The sequence below is a fragment of the Pseudochaenichthys georgianus genome, chromosome 7 (assembly GCF_902827115.2).
Source record: "Pseudochaenichthys georgianus chromosome 7, fPseGeo1.2, whole genome shotgun sequence".
Classification (NCBI taxonomy): domain Eukaryota; kingdom Metazoa; phylum Chordata; class Actinopteri; order Perciformes; family Channichthyidae; genus Pseudochaenichthys; species Pseudochaenichthys georgianus.
Window position 1 is genome coordinate 29,816,882 of NC_047509.1, and position 19,682 is coordinate 29,836,563.

The 19,682-nt window shown below is 39.4% G+C and overlaps 1 protein-coding gene across 2 annotated transcripts in view; it reads right to left on the reverse strand.

The window, feature by feature from the left end:
* Window positions 1-19,682, reverse strand: part of ajap1 (adherens junctions associated protein 1) — a 90,738-nt gene that overhangs the window by 41,976 nt on the left and 29,080 nt on the right. Inside the window, exon 2 of one of the 2 annotated variants that reach the window (XM_071203828.1) lies at window positions 14,412-14,493. The exons of the other annotated variant lie outside the window; for it this stretch is intronic. The gene's annotated coding sequence lies outside the window, so the exon portion shown is untranslated. The remainder of the gene's footprint in view (window positions 1-14,411; window positions 14,494-19,682) is intronic. 2 annotated transcript variants of the gene reach the window in all.

Genomic DNA, 19,682 nt, shown 5'->3' on the forward strand with positions numbered 1-19,682 from the left:
ATACATGTGTTACATAGTGGTGATAAATACATTTTGTCAGATCAGATTACACTTTCACACTAAACAAAATAAATTAATTGATATTTTCAGATTATAAGGTATTGAATAATAAGATATTTCTAATATTATAACAAATAATGTTACTATCCTTAATTGTCCAGCAATCAGGCTTAACTACACTACTCTTCAACGTATTACCCATGCACAGACAGACCTAAAATGATGGTTCAAGTTTTAAACGTTTAAACTTTCCTTTCCAGGTTTTTACAAAAGTCTTTGAATATTTGCCTAATGTTTCCTTTTCAGATTGTTAAACATTTTGAGAATTGTTTAATTTTCACTTCAGATTTTGAAATGACATAATGATTGATAGTTGAAGTAATGTAATTATGTTATCATGCCATAGTCTTTTGATTTAATATGTAATGAAGTAAACGTAAAGTAATCCTAAAATTGAGGACACTGTAACTTTGCAGATTACAAATTGATCAAATCACCACTGTGAATTGTATACCTTAACTGTGATTTTATACCTCAGCTGGATCTCTTATGATCCTATGTTTTAAATGCATTTGACTAGTGATTGCCTTAAACAAAATCTTTAAACTGCAAGCTGGTTTTGATTTTATAGTTTGATAAGTGAGATCAACTAATGATTACATGTTAAAACATATTATTTTAAAGCAGATGTTCTTGCTATTATGCGTCTGTGTTTTATGTGCGTTCATTATTGTGCTTTTGACAACAGATGATCCAAACATTGATGAAAGATGATTTTCTATTGTGATTGTCTGTGTCAATCATTGTGGTTGAATGTTTCAGTCTTATTCTACTTTGTGATGTAAATTGATGTACGGTGAGACCACATTCAAATCTGAAGACACCTATTGATTTAAGTAGTGACCAAATTATTATTAGACTAATGTTTTCAGGTTATCATAAATGATAAAAAGAGTGGGCTGTTCGGGAATAATTTTGTCTTTACTAAAGATATTTGACCTTTCGGCCTGTTGACATTTACGACGAAGTCTGTTATCTGTCTTAAGGAATGGGAAGTCTCAGCTATTGCTGACATTACCAGTTTTATGACCGGTCAACTCTCGGTCACAAGAGCCATAGAGTCAGATAAGTGATTCAATGTCTCCAGGTGTTCACGTATACCTTCCCCCAATATGCTGATTAGCTCTCTGTAAACTAGTTTAAAAGGTCTATCAAGAGATAGGCTGATCATAATTGACATGACAACCCACCCGTGCAGTCAGAACCTTTTGCTGCTGTGACTTGTGATATGAATTCTCCGGCCGATGCTTGTTATAAACTACCAGTGTTTGACATCAAAGCTCCAACTTTCCTCGTGTCTCTCTGAGTCCTGACTCACCATTGCTACAGAAGTTGCCCTTATATCTACCACTAAATGAATATAATGTGTGAAAAAAATGTAAACTCCAGGCCAGCACAGAGCACGATAATGCTACTAAATCTGCTTTCTAGCTGATGTGAAAAACAACATAAAAACCTTTTCTACTAGTGCCCATATTAATTGTCAAACACTTGCTTCGTGTTTAATTATATGTAAATTAATCAGCATAGACACTGTTTGATTAAACAATGATTCTCAATAAACCAGAATGTGTATCTGTCCTTTAAATGTTTTCAGGTTTTCATCAGCTATTACTTATATTACCTAGGTGAAGACAACAATTAAAATGGAATCAGTAATTACTGCACTTCACCATATTGTCTTTAGGGATTCTGTTCATCAACACGGCTCAGCCTGCTTGCTGTGGAACTAAATGATGAATGTAAAAAACAATCACTATATACTGTGTTATTAAAGTGTTATGAAATTTATCGTCAAGAACAGTTTCGTTGAGATTATTCTGGCACATCATGAATTCAAAATGAATGCCCAACATTTGTATCATTATCTGCAACATTTTTGATTTTGTATTAGTATTTTTATTAGGGCTGTCAGTCGATTAAAATATTTAATCGCGATTAATCGCATGATTGTCCATAGTTAATCGCACATTTTTTATCTGTTCTAAATGTACCTTAGAGGAATATTTTTCAAGTAATACTCTTATCAACATATGAGTGGACAAATATGCTTTATGCAAATGTTTATTATCATTTGAACAATGACACATATGCTCATGAATATTAAACACAACAACCTCTGAACATTACAAATATTCGCCTCAATTCAACCTGGAACCTCTCATACAATAATACAATACAAAGTGTGTGTGTGTGTGTGTGTGTGTGTGTGTGTGTGTGTGTGTGTGTGTGTGTGTGTGTGTGTGTGTGTGTGTGTGTGTGTGTGTGTGTGTGTGTGTGTGTTTGATGGATCATTGGAGCTATGTGCAACTCAAGGCATACATGCTCGAACGGGAGCTGCCTGGACGCTGCGATCATGTTGCGTGCACTATCCGAGCTGAGTGTGCTGACTTTTTGTACAATGTCCCACTGTCTGGCTGCCTGCATCAAGTCAAGTGCTCGGCGCAGTTGTCGGCAAAATCTCACTCCTCTGTTTTAATAGAAACAGCTCCTTATATCCGTTAGCGCAGCTAGCTAGCACCAGATGCTAACAACAACAGTTAATTTTCTTTTGCATTAACGCGTTAACTTGACAGCCCTAATTGTTATACATAGATGAAAGTTATCATGACTTAATTAATTTAGTTCCAGCACATGCTACAAATAAAATGAACTAAAAATAATATTTTCCAAGACCTGAAGTTTCATAACTTATGAGCAACACTTTAATATTCTTTGACATCCCACACAATGAAACATATCATTTGGAAGTACACTGCACAGATGGCAGATAAAGTGCAGTATTCACAGCGTGAGCATACCAGATTGCTTTCTGGTGGGAATGTGTGTCTGGTGTCCTATTTTATAAGCACATGCTCCATCATGCCGTCATTACTAACTTCAGAATATAGTTAAGCCTCAACAATATGACAGGAAATCCCCTTAGTGAAGATTGTGACATCTCCCGATTCTGAGCCTGCACGGTCCCTGCCTAACATTTCTATTATCATAAAGCATTGGGATTGTACTCTGAGTCGCCACGGGGCACACTGACAGATGGATTTTCATCGCAGAATCACATTCAGTTGATACATTGAAAAACTTGTACTGTGGTGGAGGAGATTGCCGTCCTATGCACATGTTTATTTGAATACTAGGGAAAGTAAATATGCATCATCTGGACAGAATGTATTGACCCAAACATGAAACATTCAAGTCCTGGTTCTCAGTGTGCCTGTCCATTCTAGAGGTGGACATACAGGGAATGAAATGACCGTTAATTAGCGTGTCCATTGGCCTGGAGGACTCTGGTTTGAAGGTCAGCAGAAAGACTCGCTGGAAAGATGATTTGAACCAGGACCTGAAACACATTATCGGTGTTTGTATATGCCATGTTTGATATCTCTTATTGTTTCATGTAGGTCTGCATACCTTGTAGAATAAATGACAAATCGCAATAATTTTGGAAGATATTGTGATATAGGAGGGATTAATAACGTTGCATAATTATTCTTAACGTCAGAGAAAAATACATTAAAATGATCATGGTGTGATTATTTTAAGATACTATTTTTTCATTTAATTTCAAACCTTTATTTAATCAGATTGGTCCCTTGAGATCATAGATCTCTTTTTCAAGGGAGACCTGCAGCATATAGGTTCCACATGAAACATAAAACAATAAAGGACATCATACATTATATTTACAGGATATATTTACATAGTTATAGACATTTACAAGTGCCCATAGTATCAACGAGCATTTATTTTAGTCTAGCTTTAAAAACATGCAGAGGAATGAGATTGCTCAGTTTAAGCAGATGTAATACGGGAGTTTACCCAACATGGCTTTATAAATAAACGTGTACCAATGACTGAGCCTTCGTACAGTAAGTGATGGCAAACCTGCCTTGGCATACAGGGTACAGTGATGAGTAAGTGCTTTACAATTAGTGACAAATCTCAGTGCGCTGTGATAGGCAGCATCTAACTTGTTCAGGCAATGGGCAGGTACATTCATATACAACAAATCACCATAGTCCAGCACAGGTAAAAAGGTCAGTGACTAGCCTTTTCCTGGCCTCAAGCGAGAAACAGGACTTGTTTCTAAAAAAGAAACCTAGTCCAACCCTCAGCTTTTTAAGCAGATTAATGACCTGAAGTTTAAAAGTAAGACAATTATCAAGCCAGATACCTAGGTATTTATAACAGGCAACCACTTCAAGTACTTGTCCTTGCAAGTACAGTATATATCAAATATTTTTGGTTACATTTGTAGAATACAATTCGAACCACAGGGTATCTAACAGCACCTGAACACTTGTTTATTAAGAAATACAATTAATGTACTTCTGCAAATGGAATATTGCACTAGTCCATATTAGGGCTGCACGATTAATCGAAAAAATATCGTGATCTCGATTCAGACACCTATGCAATCTAATTTCTAAATTACGGCGATCCTATGACGTCAAGCTGATTTTATTTTTTGGGATTTTTTTATATTTTTTAATTATTTTGCTTCTGAATAATACCAACTTGCAATGTCAATCATACTTAAACGATGTAAAGCAAATATACTCTATACATTTAACATTAAAGTACCATGATCGCATCCAAATGATAGTGTTCTGTCTGTCTCTCCTCCTCTCATGCAGTGTTAACGCTGCAGCCACTAGTGTTGCCAGTTTTTGCGGAAGGAATAAGCAACCAGGTCTATGAAAACAAGCGCAAAAGAACATGAGCACTTTACACCTATATATGTCGGGTCTACAAGCTCACAACCGCAACAACCATTATTACTTAGTTACTACCAAGCAACTTTACAGAAAGATAAGCCCAATGTGGCTTATAATAAGTATACCTGACAACACTCACTGACTGTAGCACGTGAGGGCAGGAGCCGGCAGTATGTTTACAGAAGCGTTAGCATTAGCACTGATTAGCAAAGAGTGACGAGAGCGACTAGTAGTACAGGAAAAACAGAAATGACTGACACAGAAATGAGTGACGAGGAGGTCGAGGACAATGACAACAACACCGATGAAAATCCCGGTGGCGACTCTGGCGAGAGTGAGAGGGAAGTTGTGCTTGTGCCGAAAAAAGTAGATGGAGTGTGCTAGTAGCTAGGCAGCTAGGCTTTATTTACATTTATTCTGAAGCTGTAACTTTATGTTCTGTTCCGTTTTTATATTCAGTACTGACTGCAGTATTTAAGTTAATCCTTTTGATTCAGTGACATTACTACTCAGTGGAGTCTAGCACTTTGTTTAAGTTTATGTTTTTTTTCAGTACAATAACCTTTAAGTGCAGTAGTTGAACTGGGTGCTAGCCGGCTAGGCTTTTTTTATATTATTATTCTAAAGCTGTGACTGTTTTGTTTTTATATTCAGCACTGTGGTGAGGTATTTTGAGTAACTTAAGTGCATTCCTCCCTGTAACAAACAGGTTGGTGTTGTTGTACAGTAGTTGGGTGTCCTGTCACTGTGGACAGGTGCTACTGCAACGTTTACATTTTGTTATTATAAAGCTGCAAAAATTCTATTTTTTATGTTCAGCACTCAGGCAGCAGCAATATCTTTATTTTAGTTACTGTATGTTTTGTTACCAGAGAGACTTGAGTTTAAGTCAAGCACTTTGTTTAAAGCCACAGTAGTTGGCTGTCAAATTCATTTTAGTTACTCTATGTTTTTGCTACAAGAAACTGAGACTTGGATTTAAGTCCAGCACTTTGATGTTGATGGTGTCTGTTTAAAGCCACACTAGTTGGCTCCAGGTTCCACATTTTGAATGTAGTAATGTTTGTTCAGTATTCAGCAACTACAGACTAAAGACAAAGTTATGTTTTTGTTACAAGAGAGACAAATGTTGTCTGTTTAAATTCATTGTACTCACGTGACGTCTAAGAGTAAGAGTGCAATAAATATTTTCATTGAAACGATGAGAATCGTGTGAGAATCGTGATCTCAATTCTTATGGAGGAAAATCGTGATTCACATTTGAGCAAGAATCGTGCAGCCCTAGTCCATATTGCGATTTCGATCACATTTTGAATAATCGTGCAGCTCTTTATTGTACCTATGAATGATGCACATGATGCTCAACTATAGCCAGAGCTCAGAGGAAAATGTGTGTGTGTGTGTGTGTGTGTGTGTGTGTGTGTGTGTGTGTGTGTGTGTGTGTGTGTGTGTGTGTGTGTGTGTGTGTGTGTGTGTGTGTGTGTGTGTGTGTGTGTGTGTGTGTGTGTGTGATACTGACCTCGTCTGTCCTTCATGAACCTCAAGTAATGTGGAATTTCAACAGCAAGTGAGTGATGTAACAGTGTGTGTGAGATGTGATATTTTGGTGCAATATACAAGTATTTGGATTATGCTTCTTAGACCAAAAAAATACAAAAAGCGCTGGAGGAGGGTTCACTTCACTCTCTCTGCTGTGCCAGTTTAAGCCGTACTATATTAAGTAAATCTACTTCCAACTTATTCTGCAGATTCCTACAAATGCCCCTATCATGGGGGGGTTAGGATTAGGCCATGACAGGCACTTCAAATCAAACACACGATCTTCCAGCTTCAGAACCGCAGTCCGTAGCACATAATTAGGGTTACGCATTTTATTAAATATCATTGGCATGATTCGAGCACTGATTTATGCAGCTAAATTGCATTTTAGACTTAGTCATGAATGAATAATGTTCTGCAACTATGTTTAAAGCATGTCTAGGGTCAGTAAGTGCACATGTACAACATTTAATCAGGATTTAGAACGTTTTTGCAAGCAGAGTTAAAGCACACAGCGTCTGTCTCACTAATTCAGGAACCGAAAGTGTACTTAATTAGACCCTAGCCACATGGAGACGGTAGCAAAAACGAACCGAATTCGATATCAAAAACGTCTTCCTTCCACACGCAATCGGCACCAGAAACTTGTCCGTCCACACGAGACCGCTCGACCCGCTGGAGACGCTGTAGTACATATGCCGGGCCTGTAAGTGGCGCTGTACTTCTGCCACAAAATAGACCAAAAGCAGCGAAGAAGACTTCACAAGCATGGTTGCCATGGTTGCTCTTCTGTTTATTCTCCGCGGTGGATTTAGCAGCAGAGGAGTGGAGAGGCAGGGGCCAGGGCTCTGGCTCTTTTTCTCCCTCCCCGAGGCAAGCGTGTGCTCCTGCTGTAAATCTCTCCGGTAGTCCACCAGCAGATGAAAAACACCCACCTCTCTGCCTCTTCCAAGGGACGAGGGAACCGTGCGGCAGAGTCTCCGTTAGAATTTGTGTGCGCCGGTCAACATGTCCATTAAAGTTTAAATCTTCCTGACAAAATTATAAAAGTGCCGGTCAAAGGTGTTCTTTGTTATTTATTGAGCTTTAAAACAAATGAATAACGACTCTATATAATAATATAACAATAATATACGGAGTCTCTCTTTTCCTCCCCCTCTCCTATCAGGAAATGATCGTATAGGGTGTAATCACAGAGCCGTTTGGCCCTTCAGAGAGTTGCGTCCGCAGATCTACCCACCTTGGGACCCGTTATCATTATCTGCGTTTCCTTGTCGGCCTCGTGTGGCCAAACCATCTGTATCAGCAGTTTTTAAAGTGTGAGGCGCGCCTCCCCTGGGGGGCACCAGAGAGCTTCAGGGGAGGCGCAGCGTGAGAAAAAAATTACGAGAAACAGTGAAATCTAGCTAGTTAACTTCAGCTAACTTTATGCGAGCGGCGACATGGATCGATTTTTAGTGAAGTTACCTAAAGTGATAGAGGAGACAGCGTCTGGCAGAAAACGTCACTTGCACACTTTTGGCTGTCTGTGGAGACCGAGTTCCCCCACCTCGCCAAAAAGGCTGTAAAAGTGCTCATTCCCTTTACCTCTGCCTACCTGTGTGAGTGCGGGTTTTCCGCATTGACTTTGATCAAAAGCAAGTACCGGTCAAGCAGGGGCGGATCTACCGGGGTGGCATGGGGTGGCAACTGCTAGCCTTGCCACCCCAGCTGCCACCCCAGTTCGCAGCTTTGTTTTGAAATAAAAGTTGTGGCTCATCGGGCATTTATGAGAGAAAATCCCTAATTTCCGAGTGCAAGTGAATGCAGCACAAGACGCGAGCCTTGTAACCCCTCCCCCGGCCCTGGAAGGAGCGAGGAAATGTGATTGGCGACAATTTCATTTGAACGGGACGGCGCATTCGGACCTTTATATTAGGGCTGAACGATTAATCTATTTTAAATCGCGATTTAAAATGATGCGATTATCAAATCGCAAAGCCTGCACATTTGTATAACATTTCTTTTTTTTAACTTTTTTTTTACTTTTTCTTCTTGTGTGTCAGTCATCCACACCAATCAGAAGTGCTGTGCTCCACATGTACCAGCCATTGTTAACCAATCAGGAGTGGCCCATGATAGAAGGTGCCAATTTGACTTTTGAAAGCCATATTAGAAGCATGACTAGAAAGCTGAAATATAACATTTTCGAATTTAAACATATTAGAAACTCATTAACCATAGAAGCATCGAAAACCTTTTTGCATGACATGATGACATTTTCACTACTGTATAACCTGCTGGTCCCAAGCAACTAAGACTGCTATGAGACCACTTGAGGTTCTTTATAAGCAAGCCTTAAAAGTTATGGATAGAAAGTCATTAAAACACCATCATTGCAATTAGTGTTAATTTCGTCAGCTATTTTTTAATTTAGTTTTAGTCTTAGTCCTGTGTTAAATTTCCTTTTTAGTTTTAGTCCTATTTAGTCACCTTCATCCTGTTTTTATTTAGTCAAGTTTTAGTCGACTAAAAGTCTGAGCATTTTAGTCTTATTTTAGTCGACTAAAACAGTAAACATTTTAGTCAAGATTTAGTCGACTAAAAGTCTGAGCATTTTAGTCAAAGAAAACTAATTATTTTAGTCTACTTTTTGTCAATGAAAACGGTTGAGTCTTTTTTAGTCATCAGATTATATAGAACATTTCAGTCAAACTAGTCTAGCCAAAACCAATAATTTGTCATTTTAGTATATAAATAAATAAGATTATCTTGTCCTTATTTGATGAAAAACACAGGTTGAATGATTAAGAAGCTTTGCAGAGAGTATCTGGTCAGGTTTGTGGTGTTTTTACCAGCTGTGTTATGGCCACATTGCTTCCCTTCTGATAAAACAATGCATTCGCTTTTTGTCTCCGCCTCATTGTAGCGAAAATGGGCCCAAATATCACATAGTTTCTTTCTCCCAAGCAGTGGTGGCTTTAGACTTTTTCGTTGTCAGTCATTTTGACGGACAGGATTGTAACATTTCCGTCATAATCCATTATTATCCGTCGAGTGCACAATGTATCACTCACTCGCGCTGACGGGGGGTATTCGGTTAACGCGACCACTGCTCCTAAGCCCTGTTGTTGCCATTTTATTTTCTGTTAAATAAGGTTAGTTAGACCATGAGTTAGACCCGAGTCTTCCTGACAGTTCATATTGTGCAGCTGCCCGGTGTAATTCAAATGTACCGCCGCGCGCAGCACAGAAACAGCTGCTGCTCTGCCGCAGCACCGGAAATGGAACTGCTGGGAGAAAAACTGACTATCAGAGATTTAACGTTATCTTTGATAATATTTCGTCTCCTCATTTTTCGTCAACGAAAGTAAAGAGAGATTTTGTCATAGTTTTTATTTAGTAAACTACATTTTCGTCTCGTCACTTTTCGTCAACGATATTGCATGATGATTTCGTTACAGTTATTGTTTACTGCCGTCGGTGCCGTCTCGTCATCGTCTCGTTTTCGTCATGGAAAAAAAGGTCGTTGACGAACATATTTCGTCATAGTTTTAGTCAACGAAATTAACACTAATTGCAATATACTGTCCAAATACAAACTTTTCAGTTTTGATAGTCTTGTTCTACTTTCCCGAGTTCGATTGGTATTCAGAATCATTCACAATTCTACAACACCACCGTTGAGGGGATTTGTTCAGCTTCGCCATGAGCAGAGTTGCAGAAACTCCAGATCTGCATTAAATGCCGATTTAGCCATCCCTCTGAGGCACACTGTCTTTGGACGATCAGCATTTTCGTTTACGGCCATCAAGCACTGGAATACACTTCCAGTTGAACTTAAAACCTGTACTCGTTTTCCTATGGTGCAAAAAAAAATGATATTAAGCAACCAGTCATGCCAACATTAATTACACTGTAATCTGAGTTTTTTTTATTTGAACTGTATTGTCATACTATATCTTAGATATTTTATTTAAAGGTGGGGTAGGTAAGTTTGAGAATCAGGCTCGAGTGGGCTAGAATTTGAAAATACACAACCGGAAAAAATCTGCCACTTCCTTACAGAGCCCCTCCTCCAACACACACGACATGACCAATGAGGGCACAAGATAAGTTTTTGCACAGATGGAAGGCTGACAGGCAGGTAGGCCATCCAGTTATTTTAGCCGGGCCGGCAAAAATGATTGGTCGTGCTTTTTACAGTACGGCTTCCACAGATGACATTTTTTCATGGATATTTTGTCAAAGCACTTAAGATATTCATTTCTATCGGGATGTCATGAGCATTCCATGGAATATAACAAAAAATGTATCTCGAGCCGATTTCTCAAACTTACCTACCCCACCTTTAAGTGTATTTGAAGTGTACTAAGTATTATGTTCGTAACCTGTATTTAAATCAGACTTTATAATTATTTGAGTGACCGAGATCATGTAAGTGTATTTCAAGTGTACTATGTATTAATTTATTGAGCTGTACTTAAATCAGGTTTTAAAATTGTTTGACTGATAGAGATCATGCAATGTTATTATTTGTTTATTGATTGTTATGAACCTGCCTGAGGACCACAGATGGAAATGAGCTATTAGCTATAATCTGGCATATTGCCTCTCTTCTCTTTGCTGAGATTAATGTTTTTGTATGCATGGTCCTTCTATAAATAAATACAAATATGACAGATTGATCCAATCACCTGCCAAGTATTTTTGAAAGTGCCTGCCTTTTCCAAATGGCTTCCAATGGAGCTTTCCTAGATGGTTTGGTGAAACGAACTATCTGAGTCAGGTTAGTAATGCTCCATCACATGTTTTACATCTATCACAGGGTGACTCTTAAACTGAAGCTTGACTTTAAAGCAACCGAACGGAAGTTTCATGTAAATGTAGTTCTTTCATTCGCAGCTCGGGCTGAGCAAGTCAAATAAGACGGTGTGCAGTGGCCCTGTGGGCCATCTAAGCTAATTTACAGATTGCCCTGAAAAATGCGAGCGGACTAAATGACGCACGAAGGCTTTGGGGGGCCTCCCCCTAGAACATTTATGGCGCATTTCCACTGCAGCGGGTAGCCCCGTTTAAGCGTCCTTAACCGTCCTCAAGCGGCCAGGCCAGTTTTTGGTGGCATTTCCATATAGCCTAGTACCGGCTAGCGGGTACTTTTTCCGGCCCCATAAAATCGTGGTTCTATCAGACCAGGCCAGGGCTGTGACGTCAACACTCGACTGCTGATTGGTCAGAGAGAATCGTCACAAGATCGCGCGCGAGATCATCCCTAGCGTCGCATATAGATCTAGAAGCATTTTGTAAACGGAGGAGCTACAAAAATGGCAACGTCGAAGAAAAGCACACCGTGGTCGACCGAGGAGGTGACGACGTTCCTTAATCTCATTGGGGATGATAAAATCCAGCGGAAGCTCGACGAAACAACGCGAAATGTGAAAGTGTTCCAGGATGTCTCTGCACAGATGTCCGAACGCGGATTTTCGAGGACTTTCCTGCGATGTAGGGAAAATGGCAACGGCTTTACTGGAGTCCCTGCAAGGTACGCTCACTTCTAACAAAGAAGTCTATTTTATCCTTACATTAATGTTCGACAACCCATGCTTTTATGGAGCCCCGAAGAGCTACATAGCTAGCTAAGGCAGATAGCCTAGGCAGGTAGCCTTAGCTAGAGCTATTGTTTGCTAACACCATATGTGCCATTGTTTACGTTCAGTTTTTCTTTTCTATAGTTGTTGCTATTTAGTATTGTGCTGCAGTAGTTTGTGGAATTAACAAGTCATTTTGCTGTTCTAGATGATTACATTGGGACTCGTGAGGAGGAACATTCCCGAACAACGGGTGATGGCAGTGTTCCGTCCACATCGTCATCGAATCCAGAACGGACCCCAGCCGAAGAATCGACACCAACTCAACCACCAACACCGAGTGCCATCACGACACCGCAGCGTGTGGTTCTAGGTAAGAAATAGAAATGGCAAAACGACTGGAATTGTGTTTTGTTTTTTTAAACCTTGGATAATCCATCGTCAGTAATTAAAATAAGCTATACGTGTGGAAATGCTCTGTTACAAGTAAAGTCTTAGCTAGTAAGCAGCTAGTACAGTTGTGTGTGACATCCTATCATATACATATATTTATATTCATTATCAACAGGCTGGACATTATGTAATTCACTTTCACAATCATTGTAAACATCTAGGGCCAGAACTTTCTTTAGTTCACCTTACTGTTGTTCTGTTTATACATGTTATTCTTATATCCTTGTGTGACCTGTACCTGTCCTGTGTGTTTTCCTTATTGCTAATTATTATCGTATTGTCACCCAGGCAAGAGGAAACGAGGAGGAGAGGATCGGGCCCAGCAGGAACGGCACCATGACTGGGCAGCCGACGTGGCCCGTCTCCTCCGTGATACTTCAAAAAACCTTAATAGTTATTGTACATATTATATATTTTTGATCTAGTTAATTTTTAAATGCAACATTTGTACTTCCTTGTTTATTTATTTTCTTAAAAATGTTCATTTTATATTTACAATTCCATGTATATTTATGCTGGCTGCAATACAGTTTTACATTTTTTATTTGTATTGTTTAATGGCATGCCTTTTTGATACAACATTTTTTTTGTATTTTTATACTGCCATCAATAAAGTACTTATTTGACTTATCTTATCTCTTGTTGATAATGAATGGCACCCAACAGAAAAAAAATCAGATTCACATAATCTTGATTTAGAGAAGATATAAACATACATGAATTTATAAAGCAATAACAAACACCATCAGTTAGGAAAAAGCCCCTTACTTTTAAGAGATTTAAAGCAATAAATTGAGTTTGCTAGCTTGAGGTCCTCCTCTAAAACATTATTACATGTTTATTTTGTAATAGTATTAAGAATACCTGATAAATACATAATACATGTAGAAATTGCTCAATTGTAATACCCTCGTTCTACTAGACTCAAACAACATATTCCTTATATATGTCAAAGACGAGAGAACAAAATAAACCTATAACCCATTCAAGCAAGCTTTTAACATGTCTAGAAGAAAGATTGAGGTTATATTTAATATATTATGTTATGTTGTGGATACTTTAGTCTCCATCCATGTTTACAATTGTCCACACTATTTTACACTTGCATTTATGAATATAGTTTTGCTGTGTTTTACACTTTAGTATTTATGTTTATAGCTTTGATATTCGCTTAATTTATTAGAAAGATTTTCTTTTCATGATCTGATATTTCCTCAAGTGTTCTTATTATGGGGCAGTACTTACTGGTGCTTGAAATTCAAATATTTACTAAATATTCAATTCAGATAACATTTGTTTAAAACATTTGACAAACACATGTATATGAAAAAAAAAAGATTTATTTATGTTCAATACAATGAATGCAATACAATGCATATTTAGGTATTCAGGTAGCGCATCAAACCCTCTCTGATGTCAGTGCCCTCCTCCTCTGCACCTTGAGCCACTGCTACCCCAGGCTCTGCTGCTGGTGCATTCCACCCATCATCATAGTCCTCTCCATGACTCTCGCAGAGGTTATGCAGAGCACAGCATGTCAGCACCATGGATTTCACAATAAACAAGAAAACGATCGCTTCCACATCCTCCATTGTTGTGTGTGTTTTGTGAGTTGTGTCGCATTGAAAATGACGCCACTGCAGTTTTACCCAGCGTCGCTCCGCCCAAAAAGCCGACGCCCCGCCTACACTGCGTTGCTACCCCAGGTCCTAAACTGTAATGGAAATGCGCCACGGCCTCGGGCGGCCAGAGAGACAGCCCGAGGCCTGAGCGAGGACGCTTAGGGACGCTTAAACGGGGCTACCCCGCTGCAGTGGAAATGCGCCATTAGATGTTTGCAGGTCTGCAGATTTTATTCTTCATTTTACTTTGTTTGTTTGTTCTTGTTTGTGTTTGCTCGCTTGCATGCCCTCCATAGCTATAAGAAACACTGAAGTTGTTGGTCAAGACACTTTCCATCTGATGAAGGCAAATGCCTCAGATGTAGAAAACATTACATTCAGTTATAACTGCCAAAACAAACATTATTTACACTATTATGGCCCCTATTAAAAATGTTTGTAATGTTATCTACTGTAAGTTGGTCGAACGAATGCCTCCTCATCCGGAAGCTGACCGAGCAGACCCGAGCAGCAGTCGAGAGGAGCCGAGCGCATCTGCGAAGCACACAAAATGGCGACGTCAGAGTTCCATGCAGAGTTTCCGTTAGCCGGCTGTCACTACCCGATCTGCAGTGCGCATGTGTGAGATGGTCCGCCATATTGGACAACTCTGGATGGCAACCCAAGTCGGACAATATTGACACAGTGGCTTTTGACAAAGCTCAAAAATAAAACGAGAGAGAGATGAGTTATTGTTATTACAACGTGACTTCACTATTATTTAACAACAGCTACCATACTGAATACATATTTACTGTGAATGTGTGCAAAAATGTATGGCATATAGCTGTCTAACAGAAGTTAAATTCATTTCTCACTTATTCTGACAATGTACTTAACCCCAAATAAAAGAACCCAATAAAAAGAGTTGTTAAATAATAGTGAAGTCACGTTGTAATAACAATAACTCATCTCTCTCGAGTTTTATTTTTGAGCTTTGTCAAAAGCCACTGTGTCAATGTTGTCCTTCTTGGGTTGCCGTCCGGAGTTGTCCAATATGGTGGACCATCTCTCACATGCACACTGCAGATCGGGCAGAGCTACAGATCGGGTAGTGACACCGGCAAATCTAAATCTCTTCGGTCAAAATGTCCGGTCAAAATAATTTCCCTTTAGCGCAATACCGCTTCAGTTGCGCCACTTATGTGACAGACAAGAAGAGTATGTGACAGACAAGAATAGTCAATTCTAATGTCTAACACTTAATGTGAAGAAAGAGATGTCCTGTATGGGTTGATTGTGCGTTGATCTGTTGGTAATGCCTAGGGGTTCCGGTGGGCATGTTAACAAATGCATAATGCTGCACTATACTTTGTGGCCTCACCCGGTTGCATAGCGACGCTTATTGTTTAGGTGTCTTTTAATAAGCAGGTAGTCCTATCATTAGCTAGAACTAGCTGGATCTGATCGATATGGACATAAACGCGAGTGAAGTCTAATCTGACGGGAGAGAGAGATCAGCTGCTGCTGACGAGTCGACACGGAGCTCTGCATGATCACATGCAGCGGTGAGCGGACAAAACACACACTTCAGGTTAGAATATCACACGTAGCTATTTTAATTACCTCTCAAACTACCTAAACTAGTTATAGATATGTTTAGTTTTACTGTCGGGTCACTCATTACTGGATCCGCGAGCTGCATGATACTGGCATGATAGATTGCCCGATCGGGCAACCAGCAGGTGAGGCTTCATTGCCCGAGCTAAATACTAGATGGCCCCGGGCCATCGGGCAGTCGTTAATGTCGAGCCCTGGTGTGTAAAACACTGCCAAGCCAAAGAAAAGTAACCACTTTGATTTAACTAGGCCAGTAGGTAAGGGCATTTCACTGGATAACAATACCCCTGCATTATAGCAAAAACAACAATAATAATAATAATAGCAATAATAATTGGGAGGGGGGGTGACACAGATTGCCATGCCTTGAAGCTCCAGGTTGCTTCGCATAAGAGGATGTTGTCCCACATGTCACGTTGTTGACATGTGAAGTAGGGCTGCAACAAACGACTAATTTGATAGTCGATTAATCTATCGATTAATGAAACGATTAATCGACTATTCGGACTATTACGCCTTGCACAATTTCTCAAATGCTCTTATTTAGCCATCAACTTTTAGATTTAGCTTGAGGTTGTTTTAGGCATGTGGAAACTAACAATGAAGACAATAAAGATGAATACTTGATTAAAAAATACATATTATTAAATTAACTAAACAAATTGTTTACAAAATGAACATGGCTTTTCATTTAAATTAAATAAATAATATTTCACATCAAAAAAAACAACAGTGTTTTAGCAAATAATAAATAATGTGATGACAGAACTGTAAACAGAATAGCTGAAACTTTAACAAACTAAATAACTCAGTTACCTCTAATCATTAACCCATGTTTGTATAATGTAGTTAACTGCGTGTGTTGCTGCTAGCATACATAACACCTGACGTGAAAACGTTAGCCTACTCGTGGACGGGGCTACAGAGCTGCTAGAAAGACAGTCGAACCCGGTGCATTCCTCCGTCTGAATGTGGAGCATTTTTGCTAAATATTTAGATAGATTGATCGTGTTACCGCCCTTACATGCTAAACTCTTATTGCACTTTTGGCAACGAGCATCGAGACGGGTAAAGTTTAACAACACCTCGGAGCGGCGTTCTCTCCGCCACCTCCGCAGTGTGTTGCTGCATGTAGCAGCCGCGTGTGTGTGTATACTGCCCCGCCCCCTCCCACACAGACCAGGGAGAGAGATCTCGTCTGATCGAAAATACATCATAGACGCATTTGTTTGTCTTTTTGCATATTAGAAACGAGCTGGCCACACTAAGACTGCGATATAATGTTTTTGTATCAATAATACATGACATATATTTTTTAAATGTCCCCAGTACCGATAACGTTGTAGTTTAACGGCGCGTAAAACGCACGTGATGACGTCACCAACGAATCGACGACTGAATTAGTTGGCAACTAATTTGGTAATCGATTTTAATCGATTAAGTCGATTAGTTGTTGCACCCCTAATGTGAAGTAGGGCTGTGCAATTAAATGTATTTTAATCGCGATTACGATTATGGCTTGCGACGATTATGAAAACAGCATAATTGACAAAATACGATTATTTTGCTGGGTGCGTTTTCGCCCCTCCCTAAAAGCCCACTCGGCCACGTGGGAGTGACATGTGTTGTGAGTGTTCAGCGCAAGCGAAGATGTCAGAACAAGAGCAGCAACTCGTTAAAAAGAAGGGTAAAACTATTTCCACTATTTGCAAGTACTTTGCCATTACATTTCACATCGCTAAAGATATGTGCCCAGTTAGCACTGTTAGCAACCAGGGCTTTAAGCAACTTGTCAACACGTTGGACAAGCGTTACGCGATGCCGTCTCGGTATTATTTCAGCAGGTCTGCGCTGCCTGCACTATATGACAAATGCCGTGGGGAAGTTGAGAGAGATGTGGCTTCAGCTGACTAGTTTGCTACCACAACAGACCTATGGTCTAGGCTAGACCATAGGTCTGTTGTGGTAGCAAAGTAGTAGTCTAGCCCAGGGGTGCCCAACCAGTCGATCGTGAGATGTGTCTAAAAATAGAACAACAATATTCTGTTTTATCGTTAATGTCCTGTAACATAATCTTCCTGTGCCAGAATAATGCACTTGAAAAGCATCAAAGCTTTGTGATTGGCCGGCGTCACCCCATGTGTCGGGGCGTGGCTGAGGGTCTTCAGTACTGGTGGCAATATTGTCACCTGCCTGCGCTCATCTCTGAAACCAGACCATGTAAACAGGCTGGTGTTTCTTGCAAAAAATCTTTAAGAGATGACATGAGCAGCCCTACCAGCATTTGCCATGGTGGCCTAAACATTTTTATTTGGTCTTAAATTGTAGTTCAACATTTATTTCCTGTTACTTCTGGACCATGACGGTTGGCCAGCCTTCAGCGTTTAACTGAGTGGAATATGTTTTACAAAAATGTTGGCTATATGTTAAGGAGTTTTCAGTAGGTTGTGACAGTGCACTGCATCATATTTGATTTAATTTATTTTGGTCTAATTTATTTTTTGGTCTAATTTATTTTTAACATCATATTAATAATATATGTTTAGTATGTTTTGGAAGTGCGCTCCAACATATTTGTTGATCTTGTTTATTGGTAAAATATTATTTGTTTTAAAGTTCAATAAATGGTCAATGAATAATCGTCAAAATAATCGTGATATCAATTATTGACCCAAATAATCGTGATTATGATTTTTGCCATAATCGCACAGCCCTAATGTGAAGTGCTCTACTGTCGATGTTTTGCGATCGCTGGATTCCGAGGCCATTGTTTTTGTACTCTTTCATGGAGTCAGCCATAGCACGTTCAAGGGTTCTCAGCAGCACAATGACTAAGACACTCAGGATGAAGTAATTACATTTCCATCCCTCTGCTTCATATTTAGCATAAGCTCGAGGGTCTCAAATAGAGATGTTAAAGACATATTAAATGTACCTCTGTGGCAGCAACAGGCTGTCAAGCAGCTATGAAAATCCCATGATGACCCGAGCCTTATACAGTTCACTCGTGGTTCAGTTTCATCACAACTGTATCTTTAACTCTGCTGCATGACTCACATCATGTGTGTTTATGAAGTCAGCAGTGAGATGATGAACAGTTGGCTAACCTTTACAGTTTGTATGCTAAAGTAAGCAAAGTCATAACATGCAAAGGCATTAACTGTATGGACTCATATCCAGGAAAGTTAACGATGCATGCACTGAAAACAAATTATAAACACAAATACAGCTACTGTTGGTATGCAAACAGTAGAGCTCTAACACTTTGCCATGACTTGATTTGAGAGTGAATTGGCAGCCAATGGAAAGGTTTGGATTACAAACTCTGCTCAACAATGAGGGTTGACTGCTCAAAGGTGGCAAGTAAGTGCCACATTAGATGAGTAAATCTATCAACTCAATTGCCCGATCAAGAAAGTGGTCAAAAAATGTATTTACTATTTTTGATTAAAACAATGTTAGTGCTATATATTATATATTGTATTCAGGTTCCTCTATTCGAACCTGAATACAATATATAATATAGGGATAAATACAAATCAGCACTATGAAAATGGAATGTTACATCTTACTAGTCATTACGTGACACATTTGATCCAGAAAGCCTTCTTATCTCCAAGAAGAGCAAGCTCATTACCAGTGTTGGGACTAACGCGTTACTGTAACGCAACTACCTTTTGCTGTAACTAATAACGTTACTAGTTACTTTTTAAAAGTAACTTGCCCAACACTGCTCATTACATACTTAATGCGTGCAACATGTCAAGCGTCTTCTAAAGGCGAGCAGTGCTTGATCACTCTGCCTCCACCAACCCAGAAAAGATCAAAGTAGTAGAGTGCTGTGCAGGGCTGTTAAGCTCAGCAATTCTGCAAACCATGTGCTAGTGGGGCATGGTTTAGCAAAGAAACAAAGGGCAGGATATAGTGTCTTTGAACAAGGCCGACTTTTCAGCTCCTCTGAAGGCTTAAAAAAAATGCTTCGATGTTTTAGTACTCACAAGAATTAAAGCTTAACATTACATTACATTATTACATTGCATTTAGCTGACACTTGTATCCAAAGTGACTTACAATAAGTGGTACAACGGTACATTAGAGTAGCACTAGAGCCAAACTCCTTCCTT